This window comes from Pyrus communis, chromosome 16, assembly GCF_963583255.1.
Source record: "Pyrus communis chromosome 16, drPyrComm1.1, whole genome shotgun sequence".
In the NCBI taxonomy this organism is placed as follows: Eukaryota; Viridiplantae; Streptophyta; class Magnoliopsida; order Rosales; family Rosaceae; genus Pyrus; species Pyrus communis.
The window spans coordinates 11,055,840-11,077,495 of NC_084818.1; the positions used below are offsets into that span (position 1 = coordinate 11,055,840).

General features: G+C 35.1%; 1 non-coding gene across 1 annotated transcript; it reads right to left on the bottom strand.

Moving 5' to 3' along the window:
• Positions 1 to 14,217: 14,217 nt before the first annotated feature.
• LOC137721617 (small nucleolar RNA Z279/snoR105/snoR108) lies at positions 14,218 to 14,325 on the bottom strand. The gene has a single exon (XR_011066687.1). It is a non-coding gene; the product is annotated as a small nucleolar RNA Z279/snoR105/snoR108 (small nucleolar RNA).
• Between the last annotated feature and the right edge of the window lie 7,331 nt (positions 14,326 to 21,656).

Below are 21,656 nucleotides of genomic sequence, written 5' to 3' on the forward strand. Positions count from 1 at the left end.
AATGATTACCTTGAAACAATCAAAGACTTTAAATAAACTGATTACAACTCCTACAACAACTCAAATGACTCAAGTAATTAAAACGAAATTAATCCGACAACAACTGAAATGCCTGATTTTTATTGTGGAAATTAAAATGCTATTTTGGAAGTTTATACGACTTCAGATGGCCTTAAAAACGACGGGCTCATGGTATAGCACGAGTCTTGTTATTTTCAAAAACGACATATTACACGCATAATTTTGACACCAAAATATTTATCGCTACCTATTATGTCTCTATATCAATTGAATCTAATATTTCTCAACTTTAATTCTTGTTTTACAAAATTTGAAAGATTTTATTTTCTTCATACTTCTTTGTTGGAATTGATCCATATCTATCCTACATCACTTTGTGTGTATAATTATTGTACGTTTTATACATGGTGTAATGAGTTTTTAATACTTTATATGTCTGTAGTCTACAAATAGAATGTAGTCCAACTTCTTTAAAGACATGTAAAGTTGATAAACTTCTGATGCTGGATTTTTCTTCATATCCTTCACATTATCCCTCATGTGAGGAAAGTTTATAAGCCTAATATGTGGACAACACAAAATGAGTGACTCAAAGCATTCACACATAGGACAAATTCTCTAGTACCGTGAAAAAATTGAGCTCCCCCCCAATCAGTAATATGATGAGGAGCTCAAGTTCTTATAAAAACATGCAATACTTTGATAAACTTCTGATGTTGGATATTTCTTCACATCTTCGTGCGCATGTGTCCTTCTACATCACCCAATAGAAGTTCACGTATGTATCTATGAAATGTAATGTATATGTTACCTGCATAGTGTAGAAGAGTAATGTAATGTGTAGTCCACACATGCACCGACAATGTAAGAAGTGCTGAAACCCGATTATTCAGACTCCGACCAAATAAAAAAAGGTGCATAAAGAAAATTGTGAAACCCGTTTATTCAAACTTCGGCCATGAGATCCATGCATGCATGTGTCAATTATTTATCATGTGGAACACAACGAGTACATACCTGAGAAATATGATGAATTACTCATGATGATTAATATGATCTAGTAACCAAAATCAATTCCCAAACGAAATCTGCAAGAATATATAGTTAATTATGTGCTTCCAATTGTGGTCCAACATGCTGAAGAACATATTATCAAGGGCGATGATGAAGAAAATCTATTAACAAAAAATTTATTACAACGTGTTGAAATAGTTGTTCAGTGTCGACTAGTCCATCCAAGTTACTTGAATCACTTCGTTAGATTAAATTCTAATTATGGTGCTTTGATTATTTATTTTTTTATTTTTTATTTTTGTCAATAAGTTGTATTGCTTTGATTGAAGTAATCAAAATGTTGCATGGTTAAGGTTAAGAACACAAAATGTAATGTGAAGTAATCGAAACGTTGTACTAGCTTGTCGTCAAGGTTAAGAACACGAAATTCAAATCACAATGGAAAATTGTGTACGTATAATCTTTTGATATTAAGAAATAAAAATTTCAGCATATAGCATGGTCTGAACAAAAATGTTTGAAAAAAAAAAATATATATATATATATATATATATATATATATATATATATATAGTTGTTAGAGAGGGGAAATCAGTGGGGATGGAACCCGAACTAGAGTTCATAGGCAGAATTGTTTTTCATCACTATGGTAAAGCGTCATTTACAAGGTGGAACCTGTCTTAGGCTGTAGTGAGTTTCAGCCAATTCATAGCTTTGCATAATAAGAGCACGTTATTCACGTATTGAATCCAATGTCCAGAAGGTTCCTATGGTTTTGTTCCTCAGCAAGTATTCCATTCTTCTTCCTTCTTTATTTTGCACGCTAAAGGGCGCGCGGAACATGTCTTAAAATGGGGCGAGTTAATTCAAAACTTTACAAATGAGATCACGTTATCCACGTATCGAGTCCAACAATCATAAGATTCATGTGGCTTTGTTCCTCTACATATATTCCATTTTTCTTCCTTACTATTCTATGTACGCTAATTAAGGGACCGAACATGTCTTAAACGAGTTTCAGCCTATAGTGCTAACTTTTGGACTAACAAAAATTTAGTGGTAGTTTTGTATGAAATCCAGCCTACTAAGCCGAAATTAGCTTAATCCTAGCAAAATTAATACCCACTTCACCCCCACTGTTCACAAAACATAGTCAGTCAATCAATTATGTATAATAGAATGAAAAGATTGTCGTCTGTCGACCCTTGTGAAAATTCTTGGTTTTAATAATTGTCACATTACCACGTAGTTTAGAAATGTTTTTTGGTATAACACATTACCAAATAAAGTGGTGCTATTAGTTCACTGCGTGTTCTAATAATATAAGTAAAGTACTAGTATACTTTTTAAAATAACGTTGAATAATAAAATACGTGTTTCAACATGAACAAATTAGGGATAGACAACCTCAAATATCTAAAAAGTAATATCACGGGAATTGTGCGTTGGCCACGACTAATCCATGACTAGTGCTTGTAATAGCCACCGATTGAACATACTGTTCGGATTTCTAGTAGTGCATGACCGTGTCTGTGCTCAGCCATCTTTCGGTGCAACGCAATCCGCAGGTCAACAAACATTAGCGTACAGAAAAAACACAAACAAAAAAAACGAAGAGTGGAATTCCGCCAGGGGGGCAGACCACGTGGACGGCCAGGTAGAAACTTAGGCTGACCATGGTAGTCAACACTCACGCTTAGATTCTCCATTGTCACTTTGACCATACATATTTCAAGGCCTCTAGCCAACCCCAGTGAAACTACAAATAAAGCAAATGGTTAGTTTTATTATTAAATAGGACTGAAAATTGAAAATTAAAAATTGAAAGATATTGTTGTGACAATTTTAGTTTTCAATTGTCAGCTGAAAACTTGTTTGATAATGTTAAGAATGAATTCCACAACTTTGCATGTGTTTATAAGTAGTTGGGCTACTCCTCATATTGTTAATTCGTTTTGTGATGGAACCCTGATTTCTTTAGGTAATTGCTTTGATTTTTTTGTTTAAAAACATAAGTGAAAATTTCTCAAAAAAAAAATTAAATAAACGTTAGTGAAAATAAAATATTTATCAAACACAACTCCTTAAAATCTTATTAGCTTGAAACTCGTGGCCCTAACTATCGAATTCTAATTCAGTTCTGACTTATATCTTACAAGACAAAAGTGTGGTTATACACGGAAAGGAGATCATAATGAAATTTGAAACCAAATATTGACCCACTTGTGACTAATACTAACTCTATGGGGCAAATAGTATATGCCGCCTCAGTTTTTTTCTTTTACAATTTTACCGTGTGAAAAATGCTTCGCAATCACGCTGTTGTCTGACAGGGAAAAGTTGATATCTAACAAATTATGAATATCTTTATATAGGAGCAAAGTTTGATTTTTCTTGTTGAATTGAGTAAAGCAAAGAAGATCAAAGAAAATGAACTGATAAGAGTGCAGAATGAAAATGAGTAAGTATCATTTTCTATATATAAATAGGATAAGTATGCTTTGTCACTAAAACTTTAAAGCCTCATGGTTTGAATTTTTTACCATTAATTAGAGACGAATAATGTGCGTTCGGAGTCAATGTTGCCCTAGTATATATAGTCATTGCCTAGAGAGAAGTCAACTGTAGTTTTGGCAGTATCAGCAATGAATATCATAGCTACACACAAAAAGAAGTTCGAGTCATTAGAAGTATCTTAAAACTCCTTTGGTAACAATTTGGGTTTTTTTTTTTTTTTTTTTATCACAACGATTTTGTTTTTAATTGTAATAATTTTACTATTTTTTTACAAAAAAAATAGAGGCCAAAAATGAGGGATAAAAAAGAGCTGTAGAAGATGGAGATGCACAACAGAATGAAAAATAAAACCTAATTAAAATATTATATGTAGCTGTTTTCATACTCAAATTTTTCTTTGATGAATTATCCTTCATTCATCAGTTCTCCATACCTTCCTCCACCTTTATTCATTCTTAAAAAATAAAAAAGTAAAGTAATAAACACTAAAAGTAAAATGGTGCCAGACAAGCCCTAAGCAGTCATGACAAAGTTCTTAGACCTAAAGAATCAACGTCGACTGTGGCTCAAATGAACAATTTACATGATGAACAATTCACGATAGACACTGAACAACTCCAAACTTCCGATGCAGAACATGATACGTTTATATAATTCTCAAAACCACTCATATCGTCTATCGTCTAGCCCACTAATTGATATCGATGCAGAGATGATTAATTTCTAATAGTTTGGTTTTACATTTTACAATACAGGTATAATAATCTGGTCAGCAGTACGCTTTTTGGAAGAAAAAGGAAGTTCATAATTTTTCTGAGACTCATTTGAACTAAATGTTGGAAAATTTAACAATAATATTATTATATTAAATTTATTAATTGAATGGAAATTAGTAGTGGAGCCTTTTGGTAGAAATATATGTCTACTCAAATGAAGAATTGTAACTTTTGACTCTTCATAAATAGTCACATGCTTTCCAAAAAGGTATCTCACATTCTATAAATAGGGAAGCCCCCCTATAATCACAAAATATAACTTTTTATTGTTTTACTTAATCATACATAGAGTGTACTAAATATTAGAGTCTCATTGAGTCCATATGAGAGAGTTTTCAACAAATCATGGTTCATGGAGCTTTGTGATTTGGAGTGCTACTATTACAAGGACGTGGTCGTTGTATCTTGGGAGACATCATAAGCATTGTAGTGGGGCGTAAATTTGTCTTAAGGACAAAGTGTCCAACACTTGCCTCGATCGTATTTTCTAGGTTTTTCTAACCCATTCTATCATGTTCATTTAACATTGGTTACTCATGTGCATGCATTATTGTGATATATAATTGCATGAATTATTTCTTGATTTTCTATGTGATTTATTATAGCAATTAGACCCAATTTTTCCAACAATCTTAAGACAAGTTTTTGGTTTGATTGCTATGTTTGTTTGAGAATTAAATTATTTGTGATATAATACTTGGTCCTATGGGCGTGAATTTTCTTCTTGATTAATTTTGTGGGAGAATGGTCTAGTATCTAATCTTGCATATGAAGAGGTGGTTTTGTTATGTTTACTGCAAAAATAATTATTATATTCTTGGTCAGTTGGTTACCTCTTTGCCTTGCATTGAATTTCAATTTTGTGATGCCTGCGCGTTAAGGTTACGATACTTGGCATGAATTATTTGTTTGACCGGGGCATATTTTGTATGTTAACTAAGTTATTAATGAATTTTACTTTTGGAAGAAATACATTGGGTACGTTGTACATACAGAATGTAATTATGTGTTCTCATGCTTTTCTTTGCATTGGTTTCTTTTGGTGAAAAGAAATAAAAATAATCTTATACGTGCAGTAGAAATTAAGTTGAATAATATATGAAATGGTGAAACGCTTTGGCTTTGCAAACTGTGAGGGTGTTGGGTATACTAATCAAGATACGGCTTCACTCTATTATTATTATATTAAATATCCTAACATTATTCTAAGGACACGAGTTTTGTTCGTTACATATTAGAACATATAACTATGTGATTTTTTGGGATATATGTATTTCCTGGAATCTCTTGCAATTGTTTAAGATAATAGTGAATTGCACTTAAATCTCATTTGGTATTTCTAAACCATGCACCTTTTCAGTCTAGAGTTACAATTAATTATCAAATTAATCATGTCTCCTACACACCATTTTACTTGGAAAAGGTACTATGGTGATGGGGTATCCGGTCTGGATAACCGCATAAGGATCGTTTGAGTTCGGTCATGTATCAAGCATCTGCAAACTGTGCAGTCACCCAGCAATTATGTAGTATCGTGTATATTTGTTGCTAGTTATCACAATAAGGTGATTATGGTCGCTAAAATTGAAGCATAAAATGCGTATGCTCCTTTCACCATAAGGTATTGCAGGGCATTAGAAGGAACATTTGCAGACCGTAACTTTGTGGCACTATAAAATATGCAGACTACATCTTGAGACTGGAAATAATAGTAAAAGACGTCAAGTATTATGAACATCATAATAGAGTCTTGCAGTTACCCCTATTAGTCACGGTGAAAGTCTTGCCTTATTTGTTTATGTTAGTCATGGTTAGTTCAACAAATTTGATACAGGATTATGATCACAAAGAGTGATGTTGTCCTTCATCTTGATAGTTTTCTACTTCTTAAGTTTGATGAGTGAGTTACTAATAGCATTAAAGCAACCATAATATATGTGAATTGTGGGGGTGGCTTAGCTATTTTGAGAAATAGGATATACTTAAAAATAATGTAAAAGTAATTTGCTTCTAAAAAGTGACAACAATTATCTCTTATAATTGAAGTTTTAAAGTATTGACAGGTTGGAGATCTTCTCACAAATGCTTTTAAATGTGGGGGATTTTACCCAAGTGTTAGCAAAATTACTTATCAAATCCAAAACACATGTTTGGAGAAATTATGTTGGAAAACAACTACTCTCAAAGGAAATAATTTCCATGCATGGATATAAAGTTTGTGATGGTCATATAATGAATAGTCAACCTAGTGGTACCAATTTTTAAAGGCTTGACTAGAGAGTAAGTTGTATCATTGAGGGGAATGAGTTAAAAGCCTACGTCTTAAGAATCGTCATAATGGCAACCCAACCTAGCAGACTGGAGATCCCAAGATCTAGGTTCAAAGGGACAACCGAATTGTGGATGATTCAATGGGAGCACTGCGGAGATAATCTCCTGCCCATGTCCTATGATGAAACAGTGTTATCTGCAGCGTATATAGGATAAGCTTTGCTTTTAATGGTTCCTATACTTGGAAATAACAAGTGGGGGTATTGCAGGATACTCTTAATGGGAAGTCACCTATCTTGAGTGAGGAATGGGGCCATACCTGTGAGAATTTTTTGAAGGGCTTAGTTTTCTAAAAGCATTCATGAGAAACCAATAATTGTTCAGGGCCAAAATAAACACACAACCGAGCAAGCACGAGGTATCTGGAAGGGTATTGTGTGATTACTATTGTCTTGGTTTACACAAACGGTTGAGCAATTCAAGACATCGCGTTCATTGATTAACCAAGTAAATCCGATAGTAATTCACTACGGAAGGTTCAAAGCCAAAAGTCACTTATCCCGATACGGTACTTTTCCTACTTAATTCTCTCTCTAGTGTCTACATTGTCATTTGCATGGTATTGAGTCAATTTCCATTCATATGGGGGATTGTTGGAAAATTTAACAATAATATTATTATATTAAATTTATTAATTGAATGGAAATTAGAAGTGGAGCCTTTTGGTAGAAAGATATGTCTACTCAAATGATGAGTTGCAACTTTTGACTTTTCATGAATAGTCACATGCTTTCCAAAGAGATATCTCACATTCTATAAATAGGGAAGCCCCCTATAATCACAAAATATAACTTTTCATTGTTTTACATAATCATACATAGAATGTACTAAATATTAGAGAGTCTCATTAAGTCTATATGAGAGAGTTTTCAACACAATCGTGGTTCATAGAGCTTTGTGATTTGGAGTGCTACTATTACAAGGACGTGGTCATTGTATATTGGGAGACATGCGCCGATCAACCATGAGTATCGTAATGGGGCGTAAACTTGTCTTAAGGACAAAGTGTCCAACACTTGTCTCGACCGTATTTTTTAGGTTTTTCTAATCTATTCTATCATGTTCATTTAACATTGATTACTCATGTACATGCATTATTATGATATATAATTGCATGAATTATTTCTTCATTTTCTATGTGATTTATTATAGCAATTAGACCTAATTTTTCCAACACTAAATATATCGTAAAGCTACCGACCAACCCCATAAGTCAAGCTGCAAAAGCTTTGCTGGGAGAAAATGAATACGGTCAATTGGGATCTTTGTGTCCAAACACTGTATATCTTAATATGGTTGGTTATTAGAAAAATATGCACGTACATTTTTATAATATATATAATGTTGTTCCTAATCTTTCCTTTTCAACTTTTGCTTGTAACCCTTTAGTAAAGCAAACCTTGCAAAGTTGGACACTCCATTACTAAGAAATGATGAATTTTGGAGTTGTTTAATAAAGATTCTGATTCTGATAGTTTAGACCAATGGTATCGCCTAGAATAATTAATCTGCTTGGAAAATGCAGGAGGAGGTGGAGGCCCTTTATTGGAGCCTGACCCTGCCTACATAGAGGAGGAATTCATCTATTGATTGATTGGGGGGAAGAATTTGCGCTACCTCCTGCTCTCTTTCGGATCCCTACTTTCCTCAGGGGGAGTATGGAGGTCTGGAGGAGAATAGTGTTCTTCCTGTTGTCAGTAAAAAGATTTCCATGTCATAAAATTATAAGGATTCGAAAAAGGGAAGGTCTCAAAGTAGTGAGTAGCTTGGTCAGCAAACCATAGAATTAAAGATGTATGAATTTTTTAATAGCCGCCAGGGTAGAACGAAGTGACGAGAAGTTTGGGATATGTTTGGCCTGTCTTGGTTGTTTTTATTGTTGGATGTCACATCCCGGCCCGGGGCGGATCACTTCCCGAACCCGCTCCACCACCGTAGCACGATATTGTTCGCTTTGGGCTTACCATTCCCTCACGGTTTTGTTTTTGGGAACTCACGAGCAACTTCCCAGTGTGTCACCCATCATGGGATTGCTCTAGCCCCCTTCTCGCTTAACTTTGGAGTTCCTACGGAACCCGAAGTCAGTGAGCTCCCAAAAGGCCTCGTGCTAGGTAGGGATGAGAATATACATTTAAGGATCACTCCCCTGGGCGATGTGGGATGTCACAATCCACCCCCTTAGGGGCCCGACGTCCTCGTCGGCACATTTCCGGCCAGGGATTGGCTCTGATACCAATTTGTCACATCCCAGCCCGGGGCGGATCACTTCCCGGGCCCGCTCCACCACCGTAGCACGATATTGTCCGCTTTGGGCTTACCATTCCCTCACGGTTTTGTTTTTGGGAACTCACGAGCAACTTCCCAGTGTGTCACCCATCATGGGATTGCTCTAGCCCCATTCTCGCTTAACTTCGGAGTTCTTACGGAACCCGAAGCCAGTGAGCTCCCAAAAGGCCTCGTGCTAGGTAGGGATGAGAATATACATTTAAGGATCACTCCCTTGGGCGATGTGGGATGTCACAATCCACCCCCTTAGGGGCCCGACGTCCTCGTCGGCACATTTCCGGCCAGGGATTGGCTCTGATACCAATTTGTCACATCCCAGCCCGGGGCGGATCACTTCCCTGGCCCACTCCACCACCGTAGCACGATATTGTCCCGCTTTGGGCTTACCATTCCCTCACGGTTTTGTTTTTGGGAACTCACGAGTAACTTCCCAGTGGGTCACCCATCATGGGATTGCTCTAGCCCCATTCTCGCTTAACTTCGGAGTTCCTACGGAACCCGAAGCCAGTGAGCTCCCAAAAGGCCTCGTGCTAGGTAGGGATGAGAATATACATTTAAGGATCACTCCCCTGGGCGATGTGGGATGTCACAACCATTCCCTCACGGTTTTGTTTTTGGGAACTCACGAGCAACTTCCCAGTGGGTCACCCATCATGGGATTGCTCTAGCCCCCTTCTCGCTTAACTTCGGAGTTCCTACGGAACCCGAAGCCAGTGAGCTCCCAAAATGCCTCATGCTAGGTAGGGATGAGAATATACATTTAAGGATCACTCCCCTGGGCGATGTGGGATGTCACAATCCACCCCCTTAGGGGCCCGACGTCCTCGTCGGCACATTTCCGGCCAGGGATTGGCTCTGATACCAATTTGACACATCCCGGCCCAGGGGGGACCAGTTCCCGGGCCCACTCTACCACCGTAGCACGATATTGTCCGCTTTGGGCCCCAACCACGCCCTCACGGTTTTGTTTCTGGGAATTCACGAGAAACTTCCCAGTGGGTCACCCATCATGGGATTGCTCTAGCCCCCTTCTCGCTTAACTTCGGAGTTCCTACGGAACTCGAAGCCAATGAGCTCCCAAAAGGCCTCGTGCTAGGTAGGGATGAGAATATACATTTAAGGATCACTCCCCTGGGCGATATGGGATGTCACATTGGAGATATGTTAATAATATGTGATAAAAATAAATAATAAATGTGAACAACTAATTAACAGTGTATGAACAATGAAATAATATTAAACAGAAATATTGAAGATTGAGGCTTACGTACTGCAATGTCCTTGAAATAGAAATTTCATCCCTACTCAGTGCTTGTAGTTCTACGGACGTCTGCTTTATCAGGATTCAACGATCAAGTCAAAATTCCAGCATTGAAAAACTTGACTTCTGGCAAATTTTTGTGTGGTTCTCTCGGAAATGATATTTGTGATTGTAGAAGAAGAATGTTGATTTTCTGTATGCAAAATGCCATGCAGATGGATGTATATATAGTTGGTGTATGCATGTTCACAACAGGTATAAGAAAGGGATGTGTCTGTTGGGAGACATCTTCCCCATATGAGTGCTTTGGTCTTTCTTTCATCACTCTTTAAAGACTTCATCTAAAAGGATGAGTATGTTGATAAAAAATAATAAAAAATAATTAATTAAAGAATTTAATTATATAGTAATTATAATTAGTTATATATTAATTATCAATTAATTAGCACACCCTAAAGCCCCACTCCAAGGATGAGCCCAATTTTATTCTCCAAGGTCCATCACTCCAATCACTTTCTATAAGGGACAAAGTCTTATAAAATGAAAAAACCTTTTGGTAGTTACCAATGTGAGACAGTGAAATTTCCACTCAAAATTTCCACTCAAAATTTCCGACATTTATTTGTGCAGGGCTAATGTTTAATTAACATATGATGTTGGCCTAAAAAGTTAGATAATGTACGCTTAAAAGGAAAATAATGTATTTAGCAACGTACCAAATTGTCTCTTGATCCATATATTAATTAGGGCAACTGAAGTGTTCATCTAAATAAGTAAAGAATTGTAACTTGGCTCATAACATTCATTTTTGTATTAAAGTCCCAAATTCGAATTCTCTCTTCTCCAATATCGTTTGTATCAAAAGTGCTCAATTATATAGAATGTAATCACGTCTAAGTATAATATAGTGTCTTTTGATTATGATAATTTTACAGTTAATAATACAAAATGTCATTATTCTTACTATAATACAGTTGGTGGTTACATTGGGATGTCCTTTTACACAGTCAAGATAGGGTATCATGCTTAGACGTAATTGGATTACACTACATTAGAGTGACGTAATTGGATTACACTACACTAGAGTCGTTCAAATTTGTACTCTAATTTTATACATAGAATGACATTAGTATTACTATGAAGTTAACTTTTACGCTGTGGGCATCATATTACACTGTAAAATTAGAATATTATCTATATCGTATTGATGAAGTGTAGAACACATTATAAACTACATCAAGACGCACTGACATATTATTTATACCTCAATTAACGACAATATCTATGCAATAAAGAACATACCTCCACTACTATGATGAGTATAAGCACTCGTAAAGGCTTAAACATTTTTTATACAGGCAATATAGACGGCAAAGGGAAATCGGACTTGAAATCTCAAGTGCAATGATAAATGCTCTAAATCGACTAAAGCAAAAATACATTTAAGCTCGCAAACCCCATATCGATTTTTAAGTCAAATAGTCAATAGATGAAAGTACTAACATTAATCAAAGTACTTTACTAAAAAATTATTTTTAGCTACGCCCCTGAAACTTGATTTTAATTTCACTTTACTCTATATAACTCAAAAATCACAATTTTACTTCATAAAACTTAAAGTTCTGTTCATTTTGCTTCTAGAACTCAATTTTGATCCACTTTGCCCCTCTGAAACTTGAAAGTCATCTTTATAAAACCTAAAATTCATTCCACATTGCTTTAGATCGGTTAATTTCTTATGTGGATTTGATTTGACTGCTAATCTAATCAATGTTGTTTTTTTATTTTTTTCATCTCTTCAATTTCTTATAAACTTAATGTTATCTGATTGTTGAATGTTAACGCAAGATATGGAGATTTATAATCAAATTTATTGCAATGTGACATAGGCTTATTGGGTGTTGGGTCTCACATATGTTTTTGAAGGCAACATAAGTTTCAAGGAGATGAGAGAGTCCACAAGTCAAAGTGGAATGAATTTTGAATTTCAAGAAATAAAATTGTAACTATTAAGTTATAGAAAGTAAAATGAGATCAACATGAAACTCGGCGTAACTAAAAATAAACAAAATAATAATTAGTAAGTGTCTAGGTTCACCGAAACTAGAGATTTACATGATTCACCTCGAGATTTGGGTAGAAAACTGTCGGCAAAGGTTATGCTCACCATTCTTTGCAACTCCCTCTTTCAAGGTTGGATGGTACTATTTTCACTAGTAAGCGTGCATTTCACTAGTAAACTATAGTTGCTAGTCTGGAGTAACAATATCTATCTTTTAACATTGGGATGAAAGTAAATACTACCATACTAGCAACTACAGTTGGAATTAGGAACGCTTTCTTTGGATTTAACCACACTTGACCATGATCTTAATGGTGTTTGGTATGAGGCTTCAACAACAGTGAATTCGATTGTCGAGCAATATTTTGGGGATCTTTGACTATAAGCCATCCCCAAAGAAACCATGAGATTTTTTATTGTGTAGAAGCAAGGCTCTCGGAGAACGATAATAAGGAGTTGGTACGGCTATCTATGGACGATGAGATTCGCAGGGCAGCCTTCCCAATTTCGGCGTCCCAGTCACTTGGCCCAGATGGATTCTCGAGTAGTTTGTATCATGAATTCTGGGATGTGGTGGGGGTGATATTATAAGAATGGTTAAAGCTTTTTGGCAATCAGGGAAACTCCTCAGGAAAATAAACCATACCCATATAGTTCTCATTCCAAAAGTTCAAATCCAAGAAAGATGTCCCAACTTCGGCCGATTGCATTGTGTAACGTCATCTACAAAGTGATTGCAAAACTAGTAACCAATATACAGAAGAAATTGATGTCTCAATTAATCAGTTCAAAGCAATCATCATTTCTCTGTCAGGCAAATTCGTGACAATGTTTTTGGTTCATGAGATTATACATTCTCTTAATCAACGAAACGAGGGAGCGAAGGCTCCTATGGCTATAAAGCTGAACATGGCAAACGCATATGATCGTATGAAATGAGATTTTTGTTGGCAATGATGGCGAAGCTAGAGCAGGAGGAGGAATCCATCAGTAAATTAACTTAATTTGAGGAGGAGACGAGAGGATAGTGGTGGTTGATTTCGATTCGCAGGCTGACGGAGAGAAAGAAGAACTGACAGAGTATTTGAGCAGCAGCAGCTCGAGTTAACGGATTGAGTAGTGAGGTGCTTTTATAAAATATGGGTATAAAAAAAATTGAGATAAAAAATGTGTTTAGTAAACACTTAAAAATAGCTTATTTTCACAGTTTTGGATGAAAAAAAGCTGAAAACGTGAAGTAACATAAATGACCTTATTCTCATAACACAGCAGAAACAGTTTTTTTTTCAAAGTACAGCAATACCAAACCAAGCCCTAATAGAGACAAACTGACAAAGAGAAAAATAGAGAGATGGACAGAGTTGAGCAACAGCAGCTCGATTTGGGGCAGGACGTCGCAGTTGCCTGACACAAATGGTATGGCAGTGGTGGGTTTGCCAGCTTGTTAGGCCTCGTTTGGCACACCGAATAGTATTAATAATACGAAGCAGGTGTTTGGTGAGCTTCGTATGAAATAAGCACCAGACTATTTAATTCAGGCCCACTTATCTTATACCCCTCACATCCGGCTATTATCCCGTCTAAAACCATGGGACAATTTAGTCGGGCTCGTTCTCTCCTTCCTCTCCGAACGCACTGTCGGTCCTCCCAGGTTCCACCCCTCCCTCATTCATCTTCTTCTTCGTCTGAATCCAAGTTCATCTTCTCATTCATCTTCTTCTTCTTCCCAGTTTCGCCCCTCCCTCTGTTTCATGGAATTTTTCTGCAATTTCTGATTTCTGGGTTTTTTCATCCGCCATTATCTAACACAACAGAGCTTTAAAGTTTGCAACTTTCTGCCATTTTCTAGAGCTTCAAAGCTTGTGAGTAATTTACTGGGTGAAAATCAAATTCAACTTTCTGCCTTTTTTTTTTTTTTTTTTTATTTTTTTTTTTTTTTAAGTAGAATGGGGATCAAATGGTATAAGAGGGGATTGCACAATTGTCGTAACAGGCTTTGGGGCGGACACCCATCTCTCGCATTTTCATTTGCAAATTATGACCACTCATCACATACCGTTTATGCCTGAAGGATCATTCTCTACCATTTTCTAGAATTTCAACTTTCTGTCAACCTCTATCCTCGAACGAAGCCGTTTTTGGGCCTCTGAACCCCTTCTTGTCTGAATCAAACACCCCTAGAACCCAGAAATCTAGGGAGGGAGTGATGGAGGAAGAGGGAATGAGGGGAGGAGACGATCGAAAATCTGGGGAGAAGATCGGCAATCTGGGGAGGGAAGAGAGAAAAGTTCATCAAACAAAAAATGATTCCTTTTCTTATCCGATTCAGTACCAAACCGGTTCAGTGCCAAACACAGTATAAATAATACGGTCATTAGTCTGATACTGCACCAAACGCCTGATTAATTTAGTCAGTACTATCCGGTGACTATTTATCCTATCCGACAGAAATAGTCAGTATAGTCCGAGCTGCCAAACGAGGCCTTAATGTATTGCTGAATCTTATTGAACTGGATTGAAAATTTTAGGGGTTTTAGATCTAATTGGTTGAGGTGATGGAACTGTTGCAGGGGCCTCATTGATCTTGAATGCTACAAAGCCTTGCCAAGGGATGATCAATGGTAACAAAACTTTGCAAGATCATACAAGAAAGGTATATGATTTTGGGTCGAGACTGCGTTGCCCCTGCTCTAGACTCGCTTCGTCCCGCAATTATCCTCTCCCCGCCCTGATCCGTGTTGTATGTATAAATTTTGGACCTACCCTATACTTATCCTGACCTGCGGGTACCGGACTCTTTTGCACGCCCTTATTAGCTCCCATATTTAGAACTTCATTGGTCATGAATTTCTCTTTAATATTTTGGCTTACAATGTAAACATTTCCTTCAGAATCTAATAAAATCCACCCTTTAACCCCCAAAAAAAAAATGATCTTAATTTGTAAGTGTTTTTTTTTTTTTTTTTTATTATTATTTTATTTTATTTTATTTTAACAAACGATATTATCTACCTCACTGTTCTAAAAATCAGCTTAGGCGGCACCTAGGTGCTAGGTGGTGTAGGACCGATGCGATCTAGGCCAAAACAGGCAGAATAATCGGGTAGGGGCTTGGTAGGCAAACGACTAGGTGGGCTAGGAGATGGCTAGGCGGTTCTTTTGTTTTTAATTTTTTTTTTTTTTTATAATTAACTTCAAGGGTTTTCTAACCTACTAAAAAAGAACCTAGATTATGAATTAGTGATTTTCAATTTTGGTTTTTGGTTTTGGGTTTTTCCTATTTTTACTGCATTAGTTTGTGAAGATGGCAATGCCATGATGCCTTAAGTTTTAACTTTTAACTTTTCCAAATTGTCAATATAAGTATAATTTTTAATTTTTTAGAGTGTAAATAGACACTTATTTATATGTTATATAATAAACTTAATTAAAACAGCCTAGTTCACCTAGGCCCCCGCTTAGTTGCCTAGGTTCTAGGCTCCAGCTCGCCGCCCGACAAGCGTCTAACGTTTTGTAGAACCTTATCTACACTAAAGGGTGGATAGGCTAAGCCTCACAATGGGCTAGCAATGATGTGGTTCAACTTCACAATTACAAGTGAAGAGGAATACCACTAGACCGTAGTACTAAGTAGCTTAATTCTTAAGTTTAAGTATAACTAATCAGAAGAGGATCCTCTCCAGATCCACTTTTTGGGAATCCTACGAATCCCCACATCCTAACCTTTCATCGTACATTGTGAGGCCAATTTCCGTCAGATACTACTTGTATTTTATTTTAAATAAAAAAGTCAAATGATTTCTAACCGCACGATACACAATGAGTAGTTAAGATGTGAGAATCCCTAGGATCCTCACAAAGTAGATCTGGATGGGATCCAATTCCTAACTAATGATTGTGCACCCATTTGGCTTGTATTCCCATGTTTGGAATCTGCTACTAACTCATTTAAACCCAACAGGATCCACTCTGGGTCCTTTTGGTGAGAATTCTGGAAATCCGTGAATCATATCTCTTCATACATCGTATGATTAATTTTTGTCAAATACTGTTTGTATTTAATTTTAAATAAAAATATTTAAAATAATTTATGACTATATAATATACGATGAATATATACAATTCACGAATTTTTAAAATCCTCACAAAGAGAATCTAGCAAGATCCGGATTCCATTCAAACCATTATAAGGAAGGTTAATTAATGAAATGCCATGTACTTGGTTGCCTTTTTATGGCCGAATTTATCCACAGTCCATGACATTGTGCTTTCTTTATGTCAAATCACAATTAAACAATACCGTCGCCACAACAATGGTGCTTAAAAAATTATAATTATTTTGCACGTACCACCATACTGAGGATTTTGTTTGGTGCATACATGCCTCGTCAGCATGCTTAGGGCAAGCAACATGCACAAGATAGTTCACAGATGATGATTCTCTCCGGATCTTCTTTATAAGGATCTTCAAATTCTAGTCATTCATCGTAAATCGTATAATCAATTTTTGTTAAGCACTATTTATATTTAATTTTAAATAAAAAAATCAAAATAATTTCTGATCTCACAACGTACGATGAACGATTAAAATGTAAGGATCTCTAGGATCCTCACAATTTGGATCTGAATGAGATCCAAATCCATAGTTCACTATTGTGGTCAGCCAAATATGACTGTTGCATGTTGAGATTGAATTCCACATTAGAAAAGAGAAATTTTATGTCTTTATAAGTAGTTGGGCTGCTCCATAAATTTTGTCAATTAGTTTTATAGTGGAATCTTAACTTTCTTCATGATATTAGATCAGACTGTTCTATATGTGAATCCCAAAGTCTACATGTGCTCTCTATCGTTTGATTTATGTTGTTTACGTTTTAAGCTTGAAACTCATCACATGTGAAGAGGCATGTTGAGATTGAATCCAACATCGGGAAAATGATGGAGATATTTCATGTGCTTATAGTAGTTGAACTACTCCCCATATTATCATTTAATTATATACTAGAACTTCGACTTTCTTTGCTGCTGATTCTAGTGAAAAATATTATTGAAGTATGTTGGTAAGTGGATACTTTCCTACCATAATGGACATCTCTTAAATGTATGAACACTTATAGCATCTCTAATTATATTTTCTATCTTAGAGCTAAAGCTAAAAATGTCAAAAATTAATTTTAAGAGCTCTCTAAATTTTTTTATAGTAATCATACTTCGTACTTTAAGAGTTATAATGACTATAAGCTAATATAATTTGAATATAGTTGTTTAAAATATTAATAAACAATCGCCATTAATTATAAAAACTAGAGACACTAGGAGTCATCTTCTCTCTTAGGAGCTTTAGAGGATTCCATATCTCAAGTATAAAAGGATAATGAGCATGTTTAAGTTGATTTTTTTGACCTTCTTGAAGTTTAGTTAGGGAGCTCAGTAGAGATTATCATAATCTGATCAATGCAGGTTACACCGCTAATTAGAATCGAATTAAGATTCTTAAACTTCATTAGTTATAGTACAATTACATTCTGTTTGGATGAGAAAATTTAAAATTACTAAAGAATTTTAAAATGACAGAAATTTAACTGATGGAATTTTATTTTGTAGAATTGGTGAATTTCTTGCTTGACTAACTTAAAAAAACAATGAAAATTCAATACATAATTTGTTATTTTTAAACTCCCACTCATAGAAACTTGAAAATGACACCTATTTACATGGAATATAAACTTGGAAATTGGAGGTCTCAAATTCCAAGTTTTTTTTTTCCATGTTGAAAGTCTAAAGGGGGTGTAGTCAAACTTGGATTTGATGGTATTTTAATAGACTTTAAAATCCGAATGTAGTCAATTAGGAGTTTGAAGGTGGTTTTTAAAATATTTTAAAATCAGGGTGTAGTCAAATCATGATTTGAGAGGATTTAAATAATACATCTAAATCCATAGGTAGTTAATTAAAATTTTAAAAAGTCCGTACAAATCTAAGTGTAGTATGAATGTCCAAGATTTGCTGGGATTTTGATGGATGCAAGATTTTGATGGATTTAAGGGTGGGTGGTATAAATACCAAATGTCATCAACAATCCAACCCTGCCCCTTCTGATTTCTTTTCACTCCAAACCATAGAAGATGAATTGTCCTAGCATGAGTTCCAAGCATTCCCCGCTAAACTTGCATTTCGCATTTTTGCTGTATTTTTTTCTGCATTTGGTTTGTTCCTCTGGGAAGATGAGTAACAGTTGTATCCTTATGTTTTTATCTTTATGTTGTTTTGCTTTATAATTCGTGATCTTCTTAATCCACTTCTCATTTGCAAATTTTTTTGGGGTGTCGAAAAGAATTTAAATTATCAAAACTGTAACAATTTTTTGGTGGGTTAGATGAATGCAATTGAAAAAATTTGGGTTTTTCGTTTTGATCTGGATTCAATACGTGAAAATGGCAATTGGGTTTGTTTTTGTTTAATCAGAAAGTGGAAAGAAATTGTTTTACCGGAATTCCCTTTACTGGTTTGGTGAACTAGGGTTATGCAATTTTGTCCTACAAGCTATTTGTTTAAATGCCTCAAAGAAGTATCTGACGAATTGGCTGATTTTTTTTCCTCCGCCTTTCGTCTAATGAAGTTTCTTTTGGTTTTAATTGCTTTTCATATAATTTATGTAATGTTGTGGCAATTTTTGACATGAATTTGATGATACTGAGGCTTTGGGTCAATATGTTATGAGATGTGATTCGATAAAAATTGGGGAAGAAATATATTAGCCACTTCTAACTTTGATAAAAATCCATGAAAAAAGTCCACACAAATCCTAAGAAATCCATGAAAGAAGTTCATACAATCCATAGAAATCTATAATGGAAAGAATGCTTTTAAAATATGACCTGATCCACCATACATATTAAGTTTGGTGGAATCAATTTGATTCCTCCTTCAAGCATGGGATCTCTATCTCAATTAAGAGGAGTATAATTCATATAAATCTTTCAAAATCCATATTTAATTTTAGAATCTATTAAAATCCTTTAAAATCCGTTCTTTAACAAAATCTATTAAAATCCTATGAAATCCAAATTGACTACACTCACATAAATTTTTATATTTATGAATCTAAACAAATGAATCAGTGCATGTCAATTTATAAATTCTGACTTTTATCAAAATTTCAAGTTTATTTCCTTCGTTCAAACATAGTCTTAGAGTATTAAAATGAATTTTGGTTTTTCTAACACTATGTTTGGATGAAGAAATTTAAGATTAATAAAAAAATTTAGAATGACGGAAATTGAAATGACGAGATTTTATTTTCTAAAATTTGTGAATTTTCTTGTTTGGTTAACCTAAAAGAACAATGGAATTGAATACGAAATTTGCTATTTTTAAACTCTCAATCATAGAAATTGAAAAATGTCACCTATTTACATGAAATTTAAACTTGGGAATTGAAGGTCCCAAATTCCAAATTTTTTTTTCCACGCGGAAATTCTAAATTTCTATGTTTATGAATTCAAACAAGGAAATTGGTGTATGTCAATTTATAAATTCATACTTTTATCCAAATTCTAAGTTTATTTCCCTCATCCAAACATAGTGTAATGGAATTACAAAACGGATAAATTGTCTTATTAAAGAGATGTGGGTACAGCAGGTGTGTGATTAGATTTTATAAAAAAAAACTTTTGATGCAATTTGTAGTAAAACCATTCAATTATATGTTGTATCTTATTTCATCGTTGATTACATAAACTCATATTTGAATGTATACATTTCGATAGTCTCAGAAATATAATGTAACATAATGTTTAAAAGTGTGATACGGAAATGATTTGAGTGAATGATTCGAAAGGTAGTTAAGTAACATAAAAAGTTGAAATTATACTATTATACGGCAAACCAATACATACGTATAACAATGAAAATTAGTAATATCTCAATTACCTAGCTACGTACAGTCATGCAAACCAATACATACGTTAGCAAATGTGAAAGGGATGCTTCAAATCAATGACTAATACGAGTGAGTGTTTGCGCTAAAGTCAAAATACACAATCATCGCCTTTAGTTGGTGCTATACCACTTCCAGGGTGTATGTTTTATCTTTTAAATCTAAAATTTGAAATTTGTACCACCCTTATAGAGTAATAAGAAGCAACCTTCTCCACCCTCCCACAGTCCACAAACCACCTTTTTGATTTGCTTGGCTTTTCGGTACTACCAGAGACCACCGCGTTAAATATTACAACAAAAGGTTAGGGGGCCGGAAAGTACATTTTCTGAGATGTCCTCACTTCTCATCAGCTATTTTTGGCAGGATCATGATATAAGTCGGTTTTCCAACTATTTACGAGGTATTTAATTGCATTCCCATTTGAGCACACGAGGGATTTAATTAGTAATTTTAGAAAAGATGGCAAAGTAATGCAATGGAGCACATTAACGTGGAGACCAAATTAGTATCTCACAAAGCAACCGTGGAGGAAAAGGAAACCTCAAGGAAATAGTAATACCCTTTAGATTTGAAGTCCTAATAATGTGTGAGTCTTGTGCATTTACTACTCTTGGTGCACAAGTCCAAAACCGACCAAATTCCAAAGTTCTAACTTCTAACTATATGCTTTCAGTCAGCACCAAAATCTTCGTTCTTTCTTTCATGGTGCTTCGGGGAAGCTTCATTCCTAGAAACATAACACATCCATTGAAGAAAAAATTAACACAAAAGCAAATACCTAACTAATAGAAAAATGAAAAACAACTTTTTATATACATAAAAAGAACCATCAATGATGTGTCTGTATACATGTTAGTATTTTATTTATTAGAAACAAATGAAGTTGAGATAAGCCCTTATTTGATTAAATGATATATTGTTGTGTGACGATAGAGAAATGCTATGGAGATTCTATTTGTAGATAAAATTTGCAAACCAAATGATGTATCATCAATAGGAAATGAGTATGTTTATCAACGATTAAGTAATAATTCAATCATTAACTTTCATGTCATTTAGTTTATAAAATTTTAACTACAAATTTAATCTCCTTAACATTATTTGTTACAATATTACCATGTGGCATGTCAATTGAGAAAAAAGTGATGAGTTATAGGAATGTTTCATGAAAGGTGATGTATGAGGACCACCAAGAGGTACACTGCCGGTGTACACGTGGCTGTGCAAGTTTTTTCATGCTTGATGGTTCGGTATGATGTACAACACGCAAGCAATTACGACTCATTGACCAACACTGGCACAATTAAATTCTGTTATTTCCTTTCTTATGGGTCGGTTTTTCTACATTTGAATTTTGAAGTGGACTTTTCAATCAAATTTTGCTTCCTGTGCAGCTTGCCATTCAATCTTCTACTGCCTATAAATCTACAATTGCCTTACCCTTTG